This window comes from Penaeus vannamei, chromosome 38, assembly GCF_042767895.1.
Source record: "Penaeus vannamei isolate JL-2024 chromosome 38, ASM4276789v1, whole genome shotgun sequence".
Lineage (NCBI taxonomy): Eukaryota > Metazoa > Arthropoda > Malacostraca > Decapoda > Penaeidae > Penaeus > Penaeus vannamei.
The window spans coordinates 18583293-18595191 of NC_091586.1; positions in this window are offsets into that span (position 1 = coordinate 18583293).

Here is an 11899-nt window from a genome sequence, read left to right on the forward strand (position 1 = left end):
TATAATGAGTTGGGTAAACCACCACCTCGGCATGAAATCTGCAGCAGAAATGCAATTGTTATCTCATGTGCTTGTTGTTGTAGAAACACTGAGAAATGTAATTGAAATTCTTCGATTGCCAGATTAAAGACATTTTGTCTCAGTCGCCTTGAATGTTAGAGATCACGCTCGATCGAGGCAGACAATCATCTTAATTGAGCCTCAAATTGGGACAGCTTCCCGTGAAGCTCCTGATCTGCCATTAACGGGACGTCCCGCCAGTGAGCAATGTTCTTTTTTCGTTTTCATCCTAGATTGCAAATTAGGAGAGAGGTTGCGGTGCCTTTAAGCCCAGATGTTGAACAAAATTATATCACACTCTAAACTATAATCATCGCGCACAACTACCCGATGGCCTTCATGCTTCGTCTGCCAAAAGCTCTACGGCAGTTGGTAAAGATCCTTCGGCTCCACGCGTGAGCTCGCCTCGTGTCCGCTCTCCGAGTCACGAACCTCTCCTGCAGTAACTTTGCTTGGTTCATCCCAAAACTATGCAAGCTTTTGGTGAAAGTTAACAATATGCTTGTCTTATAATTTATGCCATTGCTTTATGTTATAGCATGTTATAGAAGGGATGAAGTTTAAGCATTCAAATATTTTTCTCAAGGATAAATATTATCAACTAGCGAATACAATCTCTATATGTTCATGCAGTGTTTAATGTTAGCGATTATCCTTGTTTTGTTAGTAATATTAAAAAATATATTTTCATTGTTTGCATAACCTTTTTATTTGATAACGAAACTGTAGAGTAACCTTCCGAATCCCTTGCGAGGTCACAGGAAAAACAATCAGCTGTTTTGTCGCAGTGACTTCAGCTCATCACTGCCTGCGGACGCTTTGTCGATAATAAACTACGCTATTTTGTTAACTTATCCTGAAGTCTATATTTGTGAATACTGCTGAAATTGTCTGAAGTATTGTACGCTACATGACCTTGCAATGTATATATTGTAGTATCGGCCGATAATGAAAATTTTACTTTAGACATCGAGGAGCATAGCAACGTATTCCTTCACGAAATGAGCGAAAAGTTACTTGGTAAAGACTCTAGATTTGATGAAAATCCCGTAAAGGAGATTATCATTCAAGTAAATCCTTCTACCTAGTTATATCAGATTCTTGGTGTTATGAGAAAATCGGAAACGAAATTTGCTGGAATATTTCGACATCTGATGGATCCTACAACCTATACCTATACATATAAATCTGTATCGAGATTTTTTTTTATTTCAAACATCGGGGAACAGAGGCGAAATTTATTTGATATGGATACCAAATAATAATCTAAGTTCTTCCATTTAGTTATAACGGAATCTCAGAGAAAGGCAGAAACGAAATTTGCCGGAATATTTCGACATTAACGGATCCGACAAACATCGCTCACCCGAATATATCATCAAAGATGTTTACCATTTCCACTTTCCCTGATATAATTACCGCGTTAGGAAATCGACCATCTCGGCGTGTAATCTGCAGCAGAAGCTCGACTAATATCTCACGTGGTTGCTGTTGCTGAGACACCGAGAAATCCCACGTAACTTTTTTGTTGAAGTTGGAGAAGTTTGGCTCGGTCGTGTGTGAAGGCCAGCGCTCGAGGCCAAGAGCCACGTCCCGCACGCAAGGGAGAGGCAGCGGGACTTTCGACGGCCGTCCTGTTCGACTTAGCTGAATTTTTTCCCTACTTCCTCTTACGAATATTGATTTCCCTATAAGGTCCCTCTACGTTACCGAAAGAAAACGAGAGAGAGGATATATATGTATATATATAAAGAGAGGGATATATATACAAACGCACACACATATGTATATATATAGAGAAGGATATTTATACATATATATACACATGCGTGTGTGTCTGCGTGTTTGTGTGTTTATAAAGAGAGAGAGAGAGAGAGAGAGAGAGAGAGAGAGAGAGAGAGAGAGAGAGAGAGAGAGAGAGAGAGAGAGAGAGAGAGAGAGAGAGAGAGAATGCACTTTTCCGTGAAAACCTTCATTCCTCGTCTTCTATTTTCATTATCCCATATCATAACACTTTGTAATATGTGAGAGAATGAGAAATGAACGTTTAAAAAAATCTTACCAAATTTATACTACAATGATCAAGAACAACAAAACTAAGAAAAGGAAATGTAGCGATAATCACAGCAGCAACGGCAATACTTCGAAGAACAAACAAAAACATCGCCTGTAATTTGTAGCAGTGTCACGTGACCATTTGCCAAGGCCGACAAGCTTATTTACTAAGCGCTGAATTACACTGGATTATTTCGTTACTCACGGGAGTACAAACGAAGTGATGTGAATGCTTGCGAAATAAAAAGGTTTATACTTTAATTATTCAAAGTGCCTGTATAATCGTCCTTTTATTTTAACATTTCAGCATAATCTTAAGTACTTGCTTTTTATCTCTTTTGTCTCGAAAATCCTCTTATTCTCCTTCATCTTTATTCAGTCCGTTTTCCACATTCTTTCTCCCTCTTAGAAAATGAGCAAAGGTATTTTTCTAAAGCAAGGACGGCCTAAGTTACTGGGTCATTTGGTGAAAACCGTTATAAGACTGTGTGGTTTCACCTGGCGAGCAACAATTGGCAGTGACATGCGACTGCATCTTGTTTGTTGGGAAAAATACAGAGAATAACAGCAGTGAAAAAAGCATCCCATTCCTGACCTCGTGGGTCTTTTCCCCAAGGTCCTGCGAGAGCCACGGGAGGTCAGGTCTTTCGGTCCTTATGAACAGCTTCGATGGAGGGCGTAGTCACACTCTCATCTTGAATGTTTGCAACGATGCTGGACGCTCTTGTGCAGGACTTGGGCCTCGGGGACTTTGAGTCCGACTTGGCCATGCTCGACGCACCTTGGCTGGAGGGGCTCGACAGATTATGATAATGATAATAATGATTATGGTAATAATGATGAGTATGATAATAATGACAATGAGTATGATAATAATGACAATGAGTATGATAATAATGACAATGAGTATGATAATAATGACAATGAGTATGATAATAATGTCAATGAGTATGATAATAATGATGAGTATGATAATAATGATGAGTATGATAATAATGATAAGTATGATAATAATGATGAGTATGATAATAATGATGAGTATGATAATAATGATGAGTATGATAATAATGATGAGTATAATAATAATGATGAGTATGATAATAATGATGAGTATGATAATAATGATGAGTATGATAATAATGATGAGTATGATAATAATGATGAGTATGATAATGATGAGTATGATAATAATGATGAGTATGATAATAATGATGAATATGATAATAATGACAATGAGTATGATAATAATGACAATGAGTATGATAATAATGACAATGAGTATGATAATAATGACAATGAGTATGATAATAATGACAATGAGTATGATAATAATGATAATGAGTATGATAATAATGAGTATGATAATAGTAATAATAATAATGATGAAATAGCAACAACAATAATAAAAATTATTATCCTTATCATCATCGTATTGAATAATAACAACAATGTAAATGATATAGAAAATATTGATAACAATAACATCCATAATAAAACGTTTTCTCGATAAAAGAGACTGACTTATCCTTTTAGTCTAAACATTCACGGCTACTTCCTGCTTAAATTGCCTTCGGTCTTACACGCAATATGACCTTACGCTTAATGGAATACGCATATTGCATTACAGGTCTGTAGTGAGATTTTTACTTTAGACATCCGGAAGAAGAGCAACACATTCATTCCTTCACGAAAAAGCGAAGAGTTACTTGATAAGGATTCCAGATTTTGAAATGTACTGTAAAGGAAAAATGATTATTTAGGTTCTTCCACTTAGCTGTATCGGAATCTTGGAGTTGCTGGAAAAGTAGAAACGAAATTTGCTGGAATATTTCGACGTCTGATGGGTCCGATAAACATCGCTCAGCCGAATAATTCTCTAAGGCTGTTTTCCTTTTCCTCCATCACTGATATAATGAGTTGGGTAAACCACCACCTCGGCATGAAATCTGCAGCAGAAATGCAATTGCTATCTCATGTGGTTGTTGTTGAAGAAACACTGAGAAATGTAATTGAAATTCTTCGATTACCAGATTAAAGACATTTTGTCTCAGTCGCCTTGAATGTTAGAGATCACGCTCGATCGAGGCAGACAATCATCTTAATTGAGCCTCAAATTGGGACAGCTTCCCGTGAAGCTCCTGATCTGCCATTAACGGGACGTCCCGCCAGTGAGCAATGTTCTTTTTTCGTTTTCATCCTAGATTGCAAATTAGGAGAGAGGTTGCGGTGCCTTTAAGCCCAGATGTTGAACAAAATTATATCACACTCTAAACTATAATCATCGCGCACAACTACCCGATGGCCTTCATGCTTCGTCTGCCAAAAGCTCTACGGCAGTTGGTAAAGCTCCTTCGGCTCCACGCGTGAGTTCGCCTCGTGTCCGCTCTCCGAGTCACGAAGCTCTCCTGCAGTAACTTTGCTTGGTTCATCCCAAAACTATGCAAGCTTTTGGTGAAAGTTAACAATATGCTTGTCTTATAATTTATGCCATTGCTTTATGTTATAGCATGTTATAGAAGGGATGAAGTTTAAGCATTCAAATATTTTTCTCAAGGATAAATATTATCAACTAGCGAATACAATCTCTATATGTTCATGCAGTGTTTAATGTTAGCGATTATCCTTGTTTTGTTAGTAATATTAAAAAATATATTTTCATTGTTTGCATAACCTTTTTATTTGATAACGAAACTGTAGAGTAACCTTCCGAATCCCTTGCGAGGTCACAGGAAAAACAATCAGCTGTTTTGTCGCAGTGACTTCAGCTCATCACTGCCTGCGGACGCTTTGTCGATAATAAACTACGCTATTTTGTTAACTTATCCTGAAGTCTATATTTGTGAATACTGCTGAAATTGTCTGAAGTATTGTACGCTACATGACCTTGCAATGTCTATATTGTAGTATCGGCCGATAATGAAAATTTTACTTTAGACATCGAGGAGCATAGCAACGTATTCCTTCACGAAATGAGCGAAAAGTTACTTGGTAAAGACTCTAGATTTGATGAAAATCCCGTAAAGGAGATTATCATTCAAGTAAATCCTTCTACCTAGTTATATCAGATTCTTGGTGTTATGAGAAAATCGGAAACGAAATTTGCTGGAATATTTCGACATCTGATGGATCCTACAACCTATACCTATACATATAAATCTGTATCGAGATTTTTTTTTATTTCAAACATCGGGGAACAGAGGCGAAATTTATTTGATATGGATACCAAATAATAATCTAAGTTCTTCCATTTAGTTATAACGGAATCTCAGAGAAAGGCAGAAACGAAATTTGCCGGAATATTTCGACATTAACGGATCCGACAAACATCGCTCACCCGAATATATCATCAAAGATGTTTACCATTTCCACTTTCCCTGATATAATTACCGCGTTAGGAAATCGACCATCTCGGCGTGTAATCTGCAGCAGAAGCTCGACTAATATCTCACGTGGTTGCTGTTGCTGAGACACCGAGAAATCCCACGTAACTTTTTTGTTGAAGTTGGAGAATTTTTTCCTTGGTCGTGTGTGAAGGCCAGCGCTCGAGGCCAAGAGCCACGTCCCGCACGCAAGGGAGAGGCAGCGGGACTTTTCCCCCTACTTCCTCTTACGAATATTGAGTTCCCTATAAGGTCCCTCTAGGTTACCGAAAGAAAACGAGAGAGAGGATATATATGTATATATATAAAGAGAGGGATATATATACAAACACACACACATATGTATATATATAGAGAAAGATATTTATACATATATATACACACACATGCGTGTGTGTCTGCGTGTTTGTGTGTGTATAAAAGAGAGAGAGAGAGAGAGAGAGAGATAGAGAGAGAGAGAGAGAGAGAGAGAGAGAGAGAGAGAGAGAGAGGGAGTGATAGAGAGAGAGAGGGAGGGATATATATATATATATATATATATATATATATATATATATAGAGAGAGAGAGAGAGAGAGAGAGAGAGAGAGAGAGAGAGAGAGAGAATGCACTTTTCCGTGAAAACCTTCATTCCTCGTCTTCTATTTTCCCCATATCATAACACTTTGTAATATGTGGGAGAATGAGAAATGAACGTTTAAAAAATTCTTACCAAATAAACTTTATACTACAATGATCAAGAACAACAAAACTAAGAAAAGGAAATGTAGCGATGGTCACAGCAGCAAAGGCAATACTTCGAAGAACAAACAAAAACATCGCCTGTAATTTGTAGCAGTGTCACGTGACCATTTGCCAAAGCCGACAAACTCATTTACTAAGCGCTGTATTACACTGGTTTATTTCGTTACTCACGGGAGTACAAACGAAGTGATGTGAATGCTTGCGAAATAAAAAGGTTTTATACTTAAATTATTCAAAGTGTCTGTATAATCGTCCTTTTATTTTAACATTTCAGCATAATCTTAAATACTTGCTTTTTATCCCTTTTGTCTTGAAAATCCTCTTATTCTCCTTCATCTTTATACAGTCCGTTTTCCACATTCTTTTTTGGAAAATGAGCAAAGGTATTTTTCAAAAGCAAGGACGGCCTAAGTTATTGGATCATTTGGTGAAAAAACGTTATAAGACTGTGTGGTTTCACCTGGCGAGCAACAATTTGCAGTGACATGTGACTGCACCTTGTTTGTTGGGAAAAATACAGAGAATAATAGCAGTGAAAAAAGCATCCCATTCCTGACCTCGTGGGTCTTTTCCCCAAGGTCCTGCGAGAGCCACGGGAGGTCAGATCTTCTGGCCTTTATGAACAGCTTCGATGGAGGGCGTAGTCACACTCTCATCTTGAATGCTTGCAACGATGCTGGACGCTCTTGTGCAGGACTTGGGCCTCGGGGACTTTGAGTCCGACTTGGCGATGCTCGACGCACCTTGGCTGGAGGGGCTCGACAGGACGCCGTCTGCGAAGAGAAGGTGCTTGGTCGGACGCCGTTACGACTCCGCCACGTGGCTCCAGTCTCCCTCCCCTGAAGGGCCAGAAGGATCTACGAAGCAATGGCTGGACGTCGACTCAGAACTGCTGCGCCTGTCTCCGACTGAGCCTGGTTGGGGTCAGGCTCAGCCAGTGCTTGGCGCCTCCGAAATGACGAAATCCCCGCCGCAGCAGATGACGCCCTCGACGCCTTCCTCTTACACGGAGGCCCCGACGGCGCAGGATCCTTCCGTCGAGATTCCTGTGACGGAGGCCAGCGACGTGGACTGTGACCTCTCGTCCCTGGCCGGCCCGCTGTATCTCATCCCCTTCCTTGTGTCGGGAAGGGCGTCCCTGGACGCGTCACCTTTGTCCCTCCTGGTGTACGTCGTGTCCACGTCCCCTGACCCTTTCTCGGGCGCCCCACTGCCCATCCCGCGACCTCTGGCTGCCCCTGCGACGACCCCTCGACCCCAGACGGCGCCTAGGAAAAGGCCACGTCCGTTTGACTCCCCGAGGACCTACAAGTGCTTCGTCTGCCAAAAGCTCTACGACAGCAGGTACAAGCTCAAGCTCCACATGAGTTCCCACTCAGCGCTGCCGTCATTTGACTCTAGCGTGTAAACTCCTCGTACCAGTGAAAATCATTTTCCCCCTATATCTAAAGTTTGTAATTTACGAAGGAATAAAATCCGATCATTTACAAAGGTGTATTTCATCATTAATCCTATTAATGGACCGTTATCTGTGAGTGCTACTCTGAAATAGCTATAACCGGTTAATGTTGATTCTCCCCATATACTCCTGCAAATGCAATAGGGATTCAGAAATGATGGAGAGTTCGCCCTTACAAAAGGAAAATTCAACAGTATAGTTAACTCTTTACAGAAAAATACAAAAAGCGAAATACAATAATGCATTGAAAACATTCTGGCAAAACGCATTCAAATAAAGAATAAAAAAATCATCGTATTCCGAAGTCGCTTTACAGTTTCTTCATATCCGAAATGAGCGTTATTATTTTAGTACTACCATTGTTATCATTATTATTATCCAAACTACTTAGTATTTATATTGTTAATATCAATATTTTATTATTATTATTATTATCATTATCATTATTATTACCAATATCTTTATCATTACTATCATTACAAATATCATTATCATTATTATCATTACCAGTATCAATACTGTAATTACTATTGTTATCATTATTTCTATTATTATTATTATTATTTTCGATATTATTATATTTTTTATCATTATTATTATTATTATCATTTTCGATATGATTATATTTTTTATCATTATTATTATTGTTATTTCCATTTTTATTATTATCACTATTTAACATTATTGATTATTGCCATTGCTATTATTGTTATCATTATTATTATAGGTCATTTTCATTTACCTTTTAAATATTGTTATTGTGATAATCATTAATTTTTATTATTATTATTAACATCGTTATTATCATTATTATTGTTGTTTTTATCTTTATTATTGTTGTTGTTATTGACATTTTTATCTTTATTATCATTATTAATGTTTTTTTTATCACAATCATGTCACTGCAATTTTCTACCTTTATCATAATCATTATCATTATTCTTATCATTATGCGCATTCCATTTCTCATCCATCTATTTCCGTTTTTCCATTATTATTTACGTTACGTCATATCCACTGTTGGGTGATTTTTTTTCCCAATAAGAAGTAAATCATCACGCATTCTTTTAACGAATTCTCCCCAACAAAGGCAATATACTCCGAAGAACAAGTACAAGTTCGTTTTTACTTCGGAAAATAAAATGATTCGAACAAACGAACGTGAAAAGCAATTTTGTTAATAACGAAGGAGAATAAGAGGGTTTTCGCGAATGAGATAAAAAGAAAAGAAAAGAAAAAAGGCGGGAATTTCAAACTGGATGCAAGCTGGGTGCAAGGGAAAGGGGAAATTATGCACGATTTCAGAAACTATTTTATTTCCTTGTATTTCGGAAGCATTTATAACACTTCATTGTATCCCTCTTAATGATCTTCGGTCAGTAAATGAACATGTTGGCTTTGGTAATTAAAAAATAATAATAATAAATAAATAAATAATAATAATAATAAAGAAACTAGTGATGCTTTTATTTTTACGTTTGCTTATTGACCTTTGAGTGGTCATCCTTACATATACACTTTTATTGTCTCTTCGTTTGGTCACGTTTTCTGATAAAGGTTTTCTTCCGCAGGACAAGTGAGCTCGCGCCTTGTGTCTGCTCTCCTCGTCGACAGCGAGCATCTCCGGCGTTTAATGTGCATGGTTGGTTTCGAAAGAACGCTCGACTGCAGTTCAAGTAAGTAGGGAAATTTACCTTTATTTCAATTCCTGTTGAGAAATCGTTCTACTACTAAAACCGATAACAACGATGGTACTAGGAAACACATTAGTAATGGTGATCCCTCGACTGAAGTTCAAGTAATTAGGAAAATGTACCTTTATTTCAATTCCTGTTCATAAATCTTTTTACTATTAAAGTCGATAACAACGATTATACTATGAAATCGAATTTGTAATAGTGATCGCTTCAATGGTCTATAATTTATTGAGCAAATAAAAACACTTCACCATTACACGCAACTATTTGCCAAAGCCATCAAGCTCATTTACTGAAGTTTTTCCACTGTGGATGAATTTGCTGCTAATGGGAATACAAATGAATTGATGTGAATGATTGCGAAATAAACAAAAAGAATCTTTTGCTGGTGCATTTATATATATGTACACACACACACACACACACACACACACACACACACACACACACACACACACACACACACATATATATATATGAGTAGATAATTGTTGGACTCACCAGCCTCATCCCCATAGGTATCCCCTATGTACCTAACGCATCATAACTGGATGTGCCTAAATGACTTCTGGAAGTAATTACCGTAATCGATTACGGGAAATCAATAACCGTGACTAATGATGGAGAACACGTACACCTAAAGAGTGCCCCCTCCCTTTCATTTCCAAAAGGATAATAATAATAATCATAATAAGGAGAATACGAGAAAGAGGAAGAAGTCTTCTTCACTTCTCTCTCTCTCTCTCTCGCCCTTCTCACTCTCCTCTCTAGTCTTTTCCCTCCCCCCCCTCTCTCTCTCTCTCTCTTGTCTTCTCTTTTTAGTTCTATTCTATTCTCTTCACTTCTCTCTTCTCTCTTCTTCTTGACTTCTCTCTCTCTCTCCCTCTTTCTCCCCCCCCCTCTCTCTCTCTCTCTCTCCCCCCCCCCCCTCTCTCTCTCTCTTATCTTATTTTCTCTCTCTCTCTCTCTCCCTCTTCTGTAACCTACCGTTTACAGTTTATAATATCAAGTCTTACAGTGTCGAGAAATTCCGGAATCCTTTTCTAAAGAATATACCGTGGAAAAAATCAGTTTTTTTTTCTTTTTTTTTAAAGAAAATTATATCATTTCTTGAAACACGAAAACCAATAGCTTGTCAGTTAATAGAATTTCTACAGATAACGCTAAGTACACGATTTCCACATGACGTGATAGCCCAGATGTCGGCAACCTTTGGCACTTTAGAGGGGGGGGGGGGGGCAAAGAAATTTATTAAACAGGAAAATGACATGAGAGAGGAAGAAGAGAGATGGAGAGTGAGGAGTGAATGGGAGAGAGAGAGAGACATAGAGTCTCATTATTATGGTCATATCCTCAACCTTCATCGCAGCAAGATTACAACGGTGTGTCCAAATATTAATATGATGATAACAGATATAATAACAATAATAATGATGGTAACAAATATAATGACAATAATAAGGAAATGATAATGCTCGTGATTTTTTTTTTAAACAAAAGAAAAGTTGTTAAAGTTTTTGATGATAATTATATAATGGGAGGTTACATAATAAACTAAGTACAACGCATATATAAAGCTAATTAGTTCTTCAAGTCATAATCTTGCTATTTGTAAATCCACGTTGCAGCACCAAGGTAAGCTTGTCAAATAAATCTGTGGAAGGGTGATAGTAAATGTTCCATTATCACTTCGTCATTATAATTAATTGTATAAAAGACAGAGGGAATAAAACCATGGCAAAATAATGATCTTGGGGTTTGCAGACTTTTGTTGAGGAATCTAAGTCTTTAAGTGGAAACACAAAGTTGCTGTTTACTATATGCCTCAATTTGTATAAATGGAATGGATACCAGACAAAACAATTCCTAAGTGCCTGGTCCGAGCAACAATGCAATAGCTATCTGTTACTTTCTCTTTATCTACTTTCTTAAAACCCTCCTTTCTACATTTCTTCTCTTTTACTTTCCTAATCTCCCTCTCCCTCTTTCTCTCTTCTCTTCCCTTCTCTCTTTTTCTTTCACTCTCTCCAGAGAGAGAGAGAGACTGGATTAATAGTCAATAGTGGAAGCTACTTTACCTTTAGACGTGCCACACGTTGGGTGACTTCTTTCTATGGGTATAGGTAATCTGTGATCTTGGGCAGTAGGCCAGGATACCCTCCAGCATGTTTTGCTCTAGAGGTGCTGCCATCTGTGACGAGGCTGATAAGTTACATTGGCTGTTATGCCTGATATTGACATAAACGGAATAGAATAATCAATTCATGAGGAAGATTATACTTTTGAAAATTGGTTTAATAAAATGTTCTACATGCAAAAGTATTTAAAAAACAAAAATGTACTTTTCACGTGCTTTGTACATAAAACTCATACTTTTCATATGAAATCACCTTTCTGAACCTTCATCATTGTAAGAAAACTCATTTCCCTCGAAAATGAGTGTTTATCGACATTGCCTTTTAAAAAAGAAACATGTGCAAAAGCTTTTTAAGCATAGTTTTAGAC